We start from the raw sequence: 14492 nt of genomic DNA on the forward strand, positions 1-14492 counted from the left end.
CTGCATACCATTGTCCTTTAAGAAGCATTAGAGTTCTAGCAGGCCTAATACAGAGCTTGAGAAAGTTACTTTGGAGGCTACAACTCCCACAATTCCCTTGGCCTTCTTGCCCGGGAATGCTGGGAATGGCATTCCCTTCCCAAGCTCTAAGCAGGTAAAATAACGCTTTCCCTTCCCACCCAGCTACAATACTTCAGGGGATATATTGTGATGGCAAAATTGGATTACAACAATTGGTTTAAGTTTATAATACAGATATACTGAAATATCAATAGAGCTTACTGTCCTTCATATTCAGAAAGATTACGAGTTTGGGTTTTTTTTCATTCCCTTAGGCATCTTTCAAAGTTACTACACAGGTTTCCTCTTAGGAAGTCATTTTGATCCTTCCTCATTACAGGTGATAATGAGATACAGGAAATAATTCCAAAAGTGAAATCAAGCAGGGCTTTATTATTCTAATCTCAAAGCTTTCTGGATCTCAGTTCTTAGGGGTTTTAAAATATTATTATTAACTTCAAGGTTGCAACATACTTCCTCCTGTCAGTCAGGTGGAATAATGCATCAGGCTTGCATAAAGTTCAACTAATTCAGCACATTACTTTGTGCTGTGCAAATCCAAGTACACTTGTGATTCAGGAATGTTGTCTTCATTTTTTTTTTCAAATCTAAGGTTGCATCCCAGATCTCAGTTAATATTATTAGCCTTAGTATTCATGTGTGTGTATATGTATGTTTGTATGTGTATGTGTATGTGTATATATGTATAGTAATTTTCATTTATCCATAGACAAACATTTTTTAGCAGCACAAATAGAAATCACTTAGCATCCTGAATGCCATACAAACACTTGGCGGCCCACTGTCCCTTTTGGGAAGCATTTGTCGGTTTGGTTATTTTTTTATTATTAAAAAAAAAAGAATTTATATATATAAAAAAAGAAAGCAATGAAGCTGATGAAACAGGGAGCAGAAGGGAGAGCGATAAGAACGGGCCAAGTGCAGAACTCTTCGGAATACATGGTGTCCTTCTGGGATTCACTCTTTCTCGGCTTGAGTGAAATGACTAGATTCTCTCTAAGCAACATCATCTCTCCATGTGGTTGCCACCATCTGTTAATGTCTTGATTTTTGGAAAGTTTGGTTGCCTGAGGCAAAGCCAGTACTGGCTATATCTCTGGTACCAGTCAATTGCAAGTTGCTGTTCCATTGCAATTTTCAAAAAACAAAATGAAACATTCTTCTCCTCCCATCTTGCAAAGAGCAGCAGGCACAGGCACAAGCTCTGGGTTCGAGTGTCTCTTCAAACATAGGTGCTATGTATAGCCAAGAGCAGCAGGCACAAGATATGGGTGCACACAAACACAAGCCCTGTCTTCTTCTCCTCCTCACCCAGCATGGCTTCTGTTCTGCGCCTTTAAAGTTCAAAAGCTGTGAGGCAGGCAGAAATTCAACACTCGCCCCGGATTCAGATTCAAAGTGAAACATTTCCTGGCACTTCTGGGGGGGGGAAATGGCACCTGATGAATTTTGAGTCATCATCCCCTGCCATGAGGATGGGAAGCAGTCACTTGGACATGGCTGAGGGCAAAGGGCTCTTACTTGTCCCTCTGTAAAAGGGGGATGGCCCTTCTCCATCTGTAAAATGGAAACACTAGTAGACTGAGCTCCAATACACACTGCAGAAATAATCCACTGCCCTGGCTGGGTGCCAGGGAAACCTAGAGATTGTAGTTTATTGTGGCACCCGAAGTCTCTCTCTGGCCCAGAAGGCTAAATGTCTCACAAAAGTAGAGTTCCCAGACTTCCCTAGCATTGTGCCAGGGGCAGTTAAAGTGGTCTCAAACGGGATTATTTCTGCAGTGTGTTTGAATCCTGTTGATTTGATTCATCACTTCCTGGCACAAGGGTGGGATACCACTTAGGGCAAATAACTTTGTCCCTCTGTAATAATAATAATTAATAATAATAATAATTTGTTTTATTTATATACCGCTATTCCAAAGATCAAAGATAAAATGGGGAGATCTCTTCTCCATCCGTAAAAAGGGAACACCAGTAGAGTTAAGTTTGCACCTGGTGAATTTTGAGTCATCGTCCCCTGCCATGAGGGTGGGAAGCAGTCACTTGGACATGACTGAAGGCAAAGGGCTCTCTGCAAAGTGGGGATGTCCCTTCTCCATTTGTAAAATGGGAAAGCCCAGTAGACTAAGGTTTGTGTGGTTGCGTGCCCTTCAAGTCTTTTCCGATTTATGGCGACGCAAGTTTATTCAGAGGGGGTTTGCCCTTGCCATCCTCTGAGGCTGAGAGAATGTGACCTGCCCGAAGTCATCCGGTGGGTTTCATAGCCGAGCCAGGAATCAAACCCTAGTTTCGTTTGCCCCTGATGAATTGTGATTCCTCACTTTGATTAATGGAGCCAGTGATTCTTTACCCTCCGTCTGTCCAATGGGGATATAGCCCTTCTCCATCCCTAAAAGTGGGATCATATGAACAGAAGACGCTTGAGAGGATGAGGCACGTCAGGGATCTCATGCTGCATCCCCACTGCGGAACCAATCCACTTTGACACCGCTTTAACCGCCCTGGCTCCAGGCGATGGCATTTTGGGGACTGCCATTTCGCGAGACATTTAGCCTCCTCGGTCTAGTGCCACAGCAAACTACAAATCCCAGCATCCCCTATGGCCGCTCAAGCGGCGCCAATTGTTTCTGCAGTGCAGAGGCAGCCTTGGAGCTGGAGGTCACTGTGAGAAGGGAAACGCTCCCAAAAACGCCGTTATAAAGGAACTGAGCTGCCAAATACATTGCAGAAATAATCCAGTTTGAGACCGCTTTAACCTCTCTGGCTCGATGCTAGGGAATTCTGGGAACTGAACTTTTGGGAGACATTTTGCCTTCTCTGTCAGAGCCACCATAAACTACAGTCCCCAGGATTCCCTAGCACTGAGCCAGGGGAGTAAAGCGGTCTCAAACTGGATTATTTATGCAGTGTGGCTTGACCTTAATTACTATAAAAGCAGGGGGTGGCACTTCTTTTACACCGCGAACCCGATGAAAAAGAGGACCGGGGGATGCAACAGAGGTGGGTCTGTTGAGAAGTAGCAGAGAACTCCTTGTCCCTTTCTAGAATGTTGAGATCGTATTCATGGTGTCAGTCTGGACAAGCAAGATGCCAAGGGATCTTGATGGCTCCTTGGAGCATGCATCTGAGGAAGTAGCAGGGCTCAAGTCTACGGAAGCCCCTGCTCCCAAGAGTGGGCTTTCTTTCTTTCCCTTAGTCTCCATGGTGCCACCTTGGCATACAGGGCATAGTAATATGCGGGTCGTCTATTGCAGTTTGACCCAGTGGGACATCATACAACTTGTTCTCAACTCCGAGGAACTTTTTTCTTTTGGCGCGGGCTTGGAGTCCCATTCGTCCGAATGGGGAAGCTCTAGGTTTTTTCCCCGTTTCGTTGCCAATTCAACCAATGCCACAGGCTTCCGATGGGTCAGAGAGAGAGAGAGAACGGTGGTGGTGGGTTCCCGGTGGGCATCCTTTTTCCCTCTCGTCCAGGGATGGAGTTGAGGGACGCTGGGGAGGTGCTCCTCCGACGTTTGGGTTGGTTTTGTTTTAAGAGGGGAGGAAGAAAGGAAACATGACAGGCTTTGAGCCTTCACACCGGGCTCCGTTTTGGACACAAAAAGGCCATCAAGCAGCCACGGGAGTCGGGCCTGACTTTGATTCTTCTGTCGCTTTTACCAATAGGGTGTTTTTCCAAAAAGATAAAAGACGAGGGGTGGGGGGGCACACACAAAAAAGACACACACACACACACACACAGACCAGGAAACCGAAGCTTTTCACAAGTTATAAAGTCGGGCCAGGCAGACACCATTGGGCCAAAGAATCTGGAAGGGGCATTCAAGGAAGGCAGCCAAGGTAAGGGATTTGTAAAGAGGAGAAAGAAAGAACAAGGAAGAAAGGGGAATGGAAAGAAAAAAAGTGGTGGCAGGAAAGGTAAGGGGTGTGGAAAAAGAAAAGATAGCAGCAAAGACAAGGGATCTGGAAAAAAGAAAGGTAATGGCACGAAAGGTAATGGGGTTTTGAAAAGAGAAAAGATAGCAGCAAAGATAAGGGATTTGTCAAAAGGAAAGAGGGTGGCAGGAAAAGGAAAGGGTTTTGAAAGAAGAAAAGTCGTGGGAGGAAAGGTAAGGAAGGGGTTTGGAAAAAGAAAAGATGGCAGCAAAGGTGAGGGATTTGGAAATAGAGAAAAGTGGTGGCAGGAAAGGTAATGGGGTTTTGAAAGAAGGAATGATGGCAGCCAAGGTAAGGGATTTGGGGAGGGAAAAGAAAGAAAGGTGATGGCAGGAAAGGTAAAGGATTTGGAAAAGAAAAAAGATAAGCAGCAAAGGTAATGGGGCGGCGGGAGAAGGGAAGGGTCTGGAAAGAGGAAAAGTGGTGGCAGGAAAGGTAAAGGATTTGGGAAAAGAAAAGATGGCAGCAAAGGTGAGGGATTTGGGGGGGGGGGGGAGAAAAGCTTTGAAAAATGAGAAAGTGGTGGCAACCAAGGTAAGGGATCCGGCAAAAAGAAAGGCGTTGGCAGCCAAGGCAGGGGGTTTTGCAAAAGAAAAAGCGTTGGCAACAAGGGTAAGGGGTTTTGCAAAAAAGAAAAAGAGTGGTGGTGAAACAGTGGGAAAGGAAAACAAAAGGGGGAAAAAGCAGAAGTTGCCCTGAGAAGGTACCAAGTTCAGAGGCTGTTTGTTTATTTTAAAATGGCAGCCTCCAAAAGGGGGGAGGGGGAGGCTAAACTTTGGTTCCTTCTTTGACACTAAAAGATAAGGAGAGGGACTGGGAGGGAGTTGTGGGCGGCGGCAGTGGCTCCCAGTGGGAAGCGCCGATGGCTCCCACTTTCCCCCACAAACGGAGATCTCCTCGCCTCCTGACTCTTCTGCCTCACCTCACAGATTAGAAGAAACAGATGGGAGAGTCGCATCAGATATTCAGGGAGGGTTTTTTTTCCCTCCCGGGAGAAAGAAAACGGCGAAAGAAAAGAGAGAGGGGGAGAGGGAGAAAGACGCAAACCCTCCCTTCCCTGGCTGAAATCCATGAATCCCAATTTCGCGGAGTGAGTCTGAGAAATAGGGATGAACGGCCGCATATTCTTTCATCCCAAAGAATGGAAGCCCATCCCCAAAGTCAGGAAGAAAGAAAGGGTCCAGGAGGGGAACATTTTTCCTCTTCCCCATTTTTCCACCTCACCCCCCCCCAATTTCTCCTCCCTTCTGAAGTAACTGGAAAATCTCCATAATGGTAGAAAAGGGGAGCCGGAGAAGCCCCCCTCAACAAGTCTCCCTTTTCCCTCAAGACTGTTCCTCCCACGAAAAGTAACCCAAAGAGGGTTTCCCCCCCCCCCCCCTTCCCGGGCCAGACAGAGCTGTGTCCACACTGGAGAAATAACCCGGTTTGGCACCGCTTTAACTGCCCTGGCTCAAGGCTATGGAATTCTGGGAGTTGGAGTTTGTTGTGGGCCCAGAGCGGTCGCCATTCCTTATCAGGGGCGGGCATTTTGTGGGGACAGCTGTTGTTTTAAGGTTGCTCCGAGAGTCTACTTTTTGACAAGGTGGCTTGTGAGGGGATTATTATTACAATTATTATTATTATTATTATTATTAAATTTTATATATTTTATTTTGGAAGGGGATAGTAAATTTAGGTCCCCTCCCCCCTCAGAGGCACCTTTTTGCCCCTTCTTAATAAAGTTGAGGGGAAAACGGCGCCGAAAACGGCGGGGAGCGGCACACTGTACAGTCGTCGCTATGCAAAACTAGCAGCCCCTATGCAAAACTCAGCCTTTCCCTTGTACAACACACACACACACACATACACACAACAAGTGTTCATGTGAACGTTTGGACGTTTTGTTTGGAAAGTAACTTCCAGGTCCCAGGTGGCTTGAAATGGCCGCGGAGTTGTGAATCCGCCGTGAGTCTCCTCCACTCTCTCGGGCAAAACAAACAGTAACTACCTGTCGGCATCTTTGGCTTGTTTGTTTTCCATGAGGCCATGTGTAAATGGCACAAACCAGTTGGGTGTTTGTTGTTTTTATTTTAAGAGATGTATTTAAAACATATTTTACACACAGTTTGAAAGGAGGGGAGAAACCTTGCTGGAATTTGCGCGCGCAAAGGACAGAGGCGTCGACTGTCTTTACTTTTTCTCAGCCTTTTCTTTTTTTGCTCTGATTTGCTCCTGGTCCAGAAAGTGGCTCTTGCGCTTTCCTTACTGTGCCTGACCCCCACTAAAATGCTCTTCTTTTCTGTTTTTAAACCCTGTCTCCCATATACACACAACCAAACACACTTTTAATCTCCTTTCCTACGAAGGAAAGGAACTGAAGAAGGAACGGCGCGCTGAGGAGTTTTGGCGCGTCCTGAATAAACAAACAAACAAATATGAATTAGGAGTTTAAAACAAACTAGAATCACTTTCTTCTGAGCTGATTACACTCCAGAGAATATGAGAAGGAGATACTGATAATGTCAGACGTAAAATCTACTTTAAAGCAGGATTGAAGGGTCCTTGTGGGGATGATTTGTGGAAAGCGGGCTGCTCTGAACTTGGAGGGAACATGTCTCTTTGTAAAAAGTCTTGTCTTAGGGACTGTGTAAGAAGCAGAAGAGAGTATATGCGTATAGATATAGATATACGCAAGAGGAGATTGATTCCCTTTGGACTCTGCTGTCTTTTGGGCTCTCTTCCTTACTGTATTTAGTTGGGTTTCTCTTAGAAGAGGCTGTGATGGAGAAAAGGAAAAGGCCGAGGGGAGCCGTCCCTGAACTTCTTCCATTTCGGACGAGGCCACTTTTGTAGCTGAAGGGCTAAGAAGTTGCGCAAAGTGAACTAAGACATAATTTCTCTTTAAGTCACTCGCATAGGTTCCAGTTGGGTCTCCTAGCACTGGAGTTAATAGGGTCTAGGGTTACAGAAAGTAATGCATGGCTGCATCCACACTGGAGAAAGAACCCGGTTTGGCACCGCTTTAAACTCTTTTCTGGCTCAAGGCTATTGAATTTTGGGAGCTGGAGTTTGTTGTGGGGCCCAGAGCGGAGCTTGTGGATTAGCCCGACGACCCCCGAGGGATCAGTGCTTGGAAACTTTCTTTGTAACAATTTTGGAGACCTCTTTGGTCACGGCCACAAAATCAGCTTGATCTCTTCCCCGGTCCTTTAAGAAAGCGCTCCTCCGTCGTCCGCGGAATCCTAGAATCGTCGAGTTGGAAGGGAGACCCCAACCCCCCTTCTGCCGTGCAGGAACTCTCCATCCAAGCATCCCCGTTGAGAGATGGCCAATCCAGCCTCTGTTTAAAGGCCTCCAAGTACTTCGAGGGAAGATGCGTTCAGAGACATGCTACTTTTCCGCCCTCCTAATCTCCCTTTTCTAATCTTGAGATGGCCAAGTAGAGTCTGAGAAGGGGATGGAGGGGAGTTAGCACGGGATAAGCGAAGCCAAGGTGCCCTGCTTTCATTCAGCCTCCCTCGCCTGCAAATGGGCACCAAACAGGTCTCCGTCTAACGGAGAATCAGGGGCATTGGAAAAGTCAGTCTGGATCGCAGCGCATCTCTCTCTCTCTCTCTCTCTCTCTCTTACAGACACACACACACACTTCCATTACCTTTCTGTAACCCTAGGCCCTATTGACTCAAGTGCTAGGAGACCCTACTGGGACCTCGGGCGGACTTTCTCCATCTTTGGCATCCGCGATGCGTGAGGTCTCCCAAGATAAGAGCCACTCACCCACACCCGGCAAGTCAGGACAGAGGTGGCTGTGTGTGAGAGGGAGAGTGTGTGTTTGTGAGAGTGTGTGACCTCCCCCAAACTGAGTGCTCGAGTCTCCTTCCCCTGAGCGAAGAGGGGTGGGGAGGAAGGGAGCTGGGAAAGAGGGGGAGAGATCCCAAACCACCCCCTTCCCTTCTTCTTCTTCCTCCTCCTCCTCCTCTCCCCCACCCTCTCTTGTCTTTCCTCTCTCTCTCTCTCTCTTTTCCTCCCAAGTTCTCCGCTGCCTGTCCCCCGTTTCCATCCGAAGGAGCCTCCCGATTGGGCGCTGGGCCTGGCGGACGTCACTCAGAGCGTGACGTCTAGTCTTCCTGTTTCCTTCAGCTGTGTCTTAAAGTAAATCTTGTGCTGGTGCGGAGCCCTCAGCTGAGCGTCGCGCTGCTCGGCTGCCTGCGAGGAAGGAAGGAAGGGAGAAAGGGAGAAAGAAAGGAAGAAAGAAAGAAGAGACCATTCCCGCCGGGGAAGGGAGAAGGAGAAGAGCGGCGCAGGAGAGCTGGGGCTTCCCTCCTCTGCTCTGTTCTCTTTCTCTCTCTCTCTCTCCTGCACACTCCTTCTCTCCCTCTGCCTCTTTCCCTCTCTCTTTCTCTCTCTCTCTCTCTGGCACGCTGACTTTCACCCTCCTTTGGCCAATTACTGGCTGTGTGCATCTGCGGGAGCGATTGTGTTGGGCGAGCGTCTGCGCTCCCTCTTTCTCTCTCTCTCTGTTTCTCTCTCTTTCTCTCTCTCTCTTTCTATCTATTCAGAAGGGGAGGGGGCAGAGAGAGAGAGAGAGAGAGGGAGAGGGGGGCTCAGTTCCGTCGCCTTTGCCACAGAGTAAGTATCGCTCTCTTTTGCGCCTCTCTCCTTTTTCTTCTTTCTTTCTTTCTTTCTTTCTTTCTTTCTCTGCTTTCTTTTCTTTTCTTTTGTGTGTGTGGAGTGTTCTTTTAACCCTGAGATTCTTTGAGAATGCTGGATCAAGTTATTGTCAGGGAGGGGGGTTGCGCTTTTGATTCTTCTTTTATTCCTGACAAAGATTGTATTCTGGTTGATGCTGTTCGCCTTCCTCCCCCCCCCCCCCCCCTTTTTAAAAAGTTAAAAAAAGCACCGTTTAGAGTCAAGAGAGAGTTGGGGGTTTTGGGGGGAGGGGGGTTAAGAAAGAAAGTTGGGTGTTTGGGGTTTGTTTTTTTTTTAAGAAATTTGGTTTTTAATACTCTTCGGCTTGAAGGGGGCCATTGCAATAGTTTGTCCGGTTGGAAAGGACAAGATTGGCGTTGCGGATGTCTGGGGGATCCCTCCTCCCCCTCTCTTTCTTTCTTCTCCCTTCGTCTGCCTTTCTTCAGTTCCTCCTTTCCAGTCTCTTCTTTGCCGATCTTTTGTACTGTTCTTCTTTTAAACGAGATCTTGGATGCATGTCTTTCCCCTTTCTTCCAACAGCCTTTTCCCTTGCGCTCCCCGCAACCCTTTCCCTTTCCAAGCCCTGGGCTCCTCTCTCTTCTTTGTCTCCTTCATTAACCGCTGCCTTCCCCCCTCTCTCTTTTTTGTCTCCTTCGATTTGCTTATCATTTGCATGCCCTGACTTCTTCTTCTTCCTCTTCCTCTCTCTTTCTTTCTCTCTGTCTCTCAATACAAGGAAAGAGAAGAACTACAACGCAAGAGTCAGAGAAATGGACCGAGCGCTGGAAGGATGGAAGGGGTTTTGGAGGGAGTTTGGGGGGGTTCAGGGTTCGCCTTACTCGCTTTTCCTTGGAAGCGAGTTGCTCCGGGAATCAGGGAAGCGTTCAGGTCCAAGTGGCTGCATCCCCACTGGAGAATTAACCCGCTTTGGCAGCGCTTTAACTCTTTCCTGGCTCAAGGCTATGGAATTCTGGGAGTTGGAGTTTGTTGTGGGCCCGGAGCGGAGCAGAGCCCACAACAAATTCTAACTCCCAGAATTCCATAGCAAAGAGTCAGGCAAAGAGATAAAGCGCTGCCAAAGCGGGTCATTTCTCCCGTGTGGATGCAGCCAAGTAGTTGTGTGTGTGTGTGTGTGTGTGTGTATGTGTGTGTGTGCGCGTGCAGGGATGACCCCTCAATTTTCTCCTTGACACGAAGAGAAGGCTCTATCCGTAGCATTTGATCCACTTGGACTCCGTCCACAGGGCGGCAATAGCCCGGTCGGACCCCGCTTTCATTGCCGGGGCTCAAGGGCTATGGAAGCGGTGTCCAATCCGGGGTTATTGCCGCCGTGCGGATGCAGCTTTGGCCCCAACTCAAGATGGGCAGAAGTGTCAAGGGCTTCTTCCTCGCCAGCTCTGCGCGGCTCTCCATAATGATCGACCCCAAAGTTGGGAGGAGGAGAAGAGCCCCTGCGAACAGGCGACCATCCATTCCCAAAAGTGTCAGGTGGGGAAGGGTGGGCTGCGAAGGGTGCTGGGAGAAAAGGCGAAGGGAGGGAGAGTGTGTAGCCAGTTGCAGAAGCAGCGAGGGAGCAGCCGCTTGGGCTGTAAGGCAGTGGGGCCATGGCTCTTCTAAGAAAAGCGCCGGGGAGGGAAGCCAGGGCCCTCCTCGGCTCTGGGCCTGGGACCGGGGAGGCTGGAGCTGGCGGTGGTGGCGACTGCGCATGGGCAGCAGGGGCCAGACAGGTGTGCGTTGTGTCAAGAGAGACAGGTGCAGGGTTCTCTCGCGGAAAAGGGCTGTTTATGCTTTTATGGCGCTTTGTTCGGAGAGATGGCTGGGCTAAAGGCTGGGGACAGGGGAAACCGAGGGCAATGCTGGAAGCTGGAGGCTTTTCTGCAAGCGATGGAGAGCAAGGTCAGGAGGACTGCTGCTGGAGCAAGTTGGCTTTCAGAGCAAGTTTCAGAGGGAAAGAAAGTTCAGATGTTGGCATACATATGCCTTTATCTGTGTGTGAGTGTGAGTGTGTTAAATAAACAGACAGGCCTCTTCTCTTGTCACCTTGGTCACTTCGTGGCTTTATAAAGTTGTTGTTGTTTGTTGTTATTATTATTATTATTACCCCCCCCCCCTTTTTCAGGATCTAGGGACTCAAGGCAGCAAGCCAAAATTTCAAAACAGTCTGCATTTAAAAACAGTGCAAGCGATAACTCAATAAATATGCATATAGTGATGATAAGAGAAGGTTGTAAGGAAGGTAGGGCTGAGGAGCTGAAAGGAAGAGGGTCAGAGAATGAGAGAAGGATGGGTGAAAGATTAGAGACCTGGTTGGTCCTTGGAAGGCAATGAGAGCTGGAAGCTTTACAAGAGAAGATACAGATTTTAAAGAAAGTGTAATAAAGAAGGATTGATAGACTTCTCCGGTCAAGATAAACAAACATGTATGATTATATTATATATACAGTGGACCCTTGTTATATGCTGGGGTTTGGTTCTAAGATCTCCTGTGTATAACAAAATCTGTGGATGTTCAAGTCCCATTAAATATAATGACATAGCAAAATGGTGTCCCTTATTTAAAAAAAAAATGGAAAATCAAGGTTTGATATTTGAAATTTATACTTTTTGGGGGGAACATTTTCAAACCGTGGATGCTTGAATCCATGTATAAAAAATCTGTGTATAAGAAGGGCTGTGTGTGTGTGTGTATGAAATGGTTGATTGCTAATACGTATTGGGATAATTGTATTCTAATTAAACCAGTAACTTTTCAATAAAAAAATAAAAACAGTACACGCAATAACTCAATAAATATGTCCAATAACTATGGTACATTCATTTTAATTTGAATGGACCTTGTAACACTGTGATGTGCTGACTATGAAAAAGGTTTTTTTTGTCAGTTTAGTTTAGATGCTTTGTTTGTTACAGAGCCACTTGTGACTGTAAATGTTTTCAAAGGTGGTAGTCATTTTTGTAAGATGGCAATTCAGTGGCCGTGAGCTGTATGTGGTTGTCACAAATAAGACAGCACTGTACAAGCATTACAGTGTAGATACCACATTGATACCGTGTGTTCATAAACCGTGATGTATATATTTGAGGCATGCTGACCTGAAAATAAGTCCCACTTGGGACCTGCTCCCAAGATCGTAAACAAAGGTGCATCTTTACAAGTGGCTACTCAGAAGAAAGCCCTGCCATTTTCAGTGGGACTTTTTCTGAGGAAAGCATGTACAGCTTTCAAGGTGAGGTCTTATTTGCAAATCTAAAAGTATACAGGGCTCATAGGATTGAAATGCACGCTTTGAAATTGGCACCTCATGACTAAAGGCGGCTTACGTAAAAATATGTGTGTATATGACATTGCCACCCAAAGTTGCAAAGGGATGTGCATTTATCAGAGAGGAAGTGTCACTGAGTTCCATGGGGGTGACTTTGGGTAAATATTAGTTGGATTGGGCCTTGTGTCTTGGAATCCATGTTCCACCCATTTTGATCTTCATTAAAAGCAGATTTGTGTATAGTGTGATTTGAGAACACTGGCTGGGCAGGTTTAAGGTACAGAGAGAATATGTGACAGGTGCCCAAGAATAGAAAGAAAAATTGTGAACAAGCTAGGATGAAGTCCCCATATCTGTCTTTCATTAACCCACCCACCTACTTTCTCTTCAGAAAGCCTTCAAAGTTGCAGGTTTGTAGTCTGCATTTGAATATGCATGTGTGAGGGATGGATGGCTGTGTGCATACGTATGAGAACTTGTCATTTGTGAAGTTTAATGTCATCTAGTAGGTTAATGGAGGGTATGTATAACACAGAGGTTGAACTATCAGATTAAAAATAGAGAATGATGTTTAGTGCTTGCCTCCTTTGCACTCACTAGCCTGGTGAGTTGTAAAATTCATCTTGTTGCATTTAAATGGATTAGCATGTAGCCACATGCTTATTTTTTAGCATCTTTGCTTTGCGTTTGTCTTACAAAATCTACAGCCAAGTTATTTCACGGGTTACATCCTTCAAGGCCTCTTCCATCACATATTTTGCTTACTTTTTCCAGTGCTCACTTCTAACAGATAAAAAGTCCCTAGTTAGAACTCCAAAGCATTTGAGACCTAATATTTAAAGGATTTGAACACCCTTTAAGGATTCAAAAACAACATGTAATTCATACCTCTCAGCCAAGTTGTATTATATTACATACAACATACTTGAAACACTTCATTAATCTGTGACTTACTGATTTCTAAATTAAAAGGTGGCCTCTTTTTTTAACCACTAGATTTTGCTTAAATCAGCTAAAAAATAAATGGGCAACTTTCATATTGCCAGTCTTAGATACTGGTTATTTCTGTTGCACTTTTTGAGTTTTTTGAAGATGGATACCTTAACAGTGTTCCATTACAAGCTGTTAGGGTAATTTCTTAGAGGATTTTCTTAGGGGCCATTTGATTCCATATTCTCATTGGAGGCTCCATACCTTTTGTGGCAGTGAAAGAACTAAGAAAGTCTGGGATGAACTTACCTGTGAAATGACTTAATTTTGCAAGTATTGGATTTTGCTAGTATGCCACCACTCATGACAGCGAGTGTGGGTTTGAATCCCTGCTCAGCCATGGAAACCCCCTGGGTGATCTTGAGCAGGTCACACCCTCTCAGCCTCAGAGGAAGGAAAGGGCAAACCCCCACTGAACAAATTCTGTCAAGAAAACCCAGTGACCTTAGGGGTCACCATAAGTTGGAAACAGCTTGAAGGAACCCTACTACAACAAGCCACCAATTACCAATTACCTTGGCACAATTGTACATTGGTAAGAAAAAATATCCTTTTATGTATTGCCCGTATATATTGTTTATTTAGACTGTATAATCTGTGGATACATTCATGTAGGAGAGGTATTCCTCCCCCCCCCCAAAAAAAAAAAGATTCTAAAGCCAGCAATTCAGAGAGATGCTAACTTGTTTTAGTCATCAAGACACTTTGTACCTTTTATGTTATATAGGAGTAGGAATGCTAAGTGCTTCACAGCAGCTTTTTAGTACCTTGCCAGATTGGTCCCTATGTGCCCATGATGCTAAAGAGTGGTCTCATTTCTTTCTTTAACTACAGAACTGGCATATATACTGTTCCTTGTATTTTTTAAAAAACTAATGACTTAGTTTGAATGAAGTTTTTAAAAAGTAGTAATCGATACTGGAACTAACAATTAATCACTTACACTTTTAAATGCCTTCACATCATTTAATTTCATTGAGTGTAGCATCATTCTGTTATTGAGACAGAATTTTACAAATTTCCATTTGTATTTCCAGGAAGTAGAATAAAGTCACTTCAACTTTCACATTGATCCATGCAGTGTATTGTTTCAAATGTGTGTGTGCCATTATCATTCTGTTATGCTCCCTAATCCATTCTGCCAGAGCTCTTGCCTGTTGGAACATTTTTATCTCACATATATTTCTTCAGTTGGACAGCTTAATTATATTTCTTTACTTGCTTAAAGAATACCAGCTTGAGGACAGTGAAAGAGAAAGAATAGTTCTGTAAAGGAGGAAAAACGCAAGCAATTTTGGACTTTGTAGGATTTTTTTCCCCTTTAAGTGATGCCTTGGCTTTTTATTTATTTTATCAGCACCTTTGATTTAGAAATTGGACCAGATAATTCTTCACCTCTGGGTATGATGGATATCATCTTCTCAAGTAAAAGGAGTTCAAATTTAGTTATATCTGTTTTTTTAATAGTTACCTTTTCTTGAATCAAATCTACTTCAGGCATAAAGGAAAGCTGTTTAGCGAAAATTACCACAACCTACATTATGCAAG

At 45.4% G+C, this 14492-nt stretch overlaps 1 protein-coding gene across 10 annotated transcripts in view; it reads left to right on the top strand.

Annotated features, from left to right (window-relative positions):
- Positions 1-3516: 3516 nt before the first annotated feature.
- The window catches only part of PROX1 (prospero homeobox 1), a 92487-nt gene continuing 81511 nt past the window's right edge, over positions 3517-14492 (top strand). For 2 of the 10 annotated variants that reach the window (XM_042472903.1, XM_042472912.1), the window contains exon 1: positions 7997-8631. The gene's annotated coding sequence lies outside the window, so the exon portion shown is untranslated. The other 8 variants (XM_042472856.1, XM_042472866.1, XM_042472874.1 and 5 more) reach the window with 7 other exon arrangements.

Source organism: Sceloporus undulatus, chromosome 1, assembly GCF_019175285.1.
Source record: "Sceloporus undulatus isolate JIND9_A2432 ecotype Alabama chromosome 1, SceUnd_v1.1, whole genome shotgun sequence".
In the NCBI taxonomy this organism is placed as follows: domain Eukaryota; kingdom Metazoa; phylum Chordata; class Lepidosauria; order Squamata; family Phrynosomatidae; genus Sceloporus; species Sceloporus undulatus.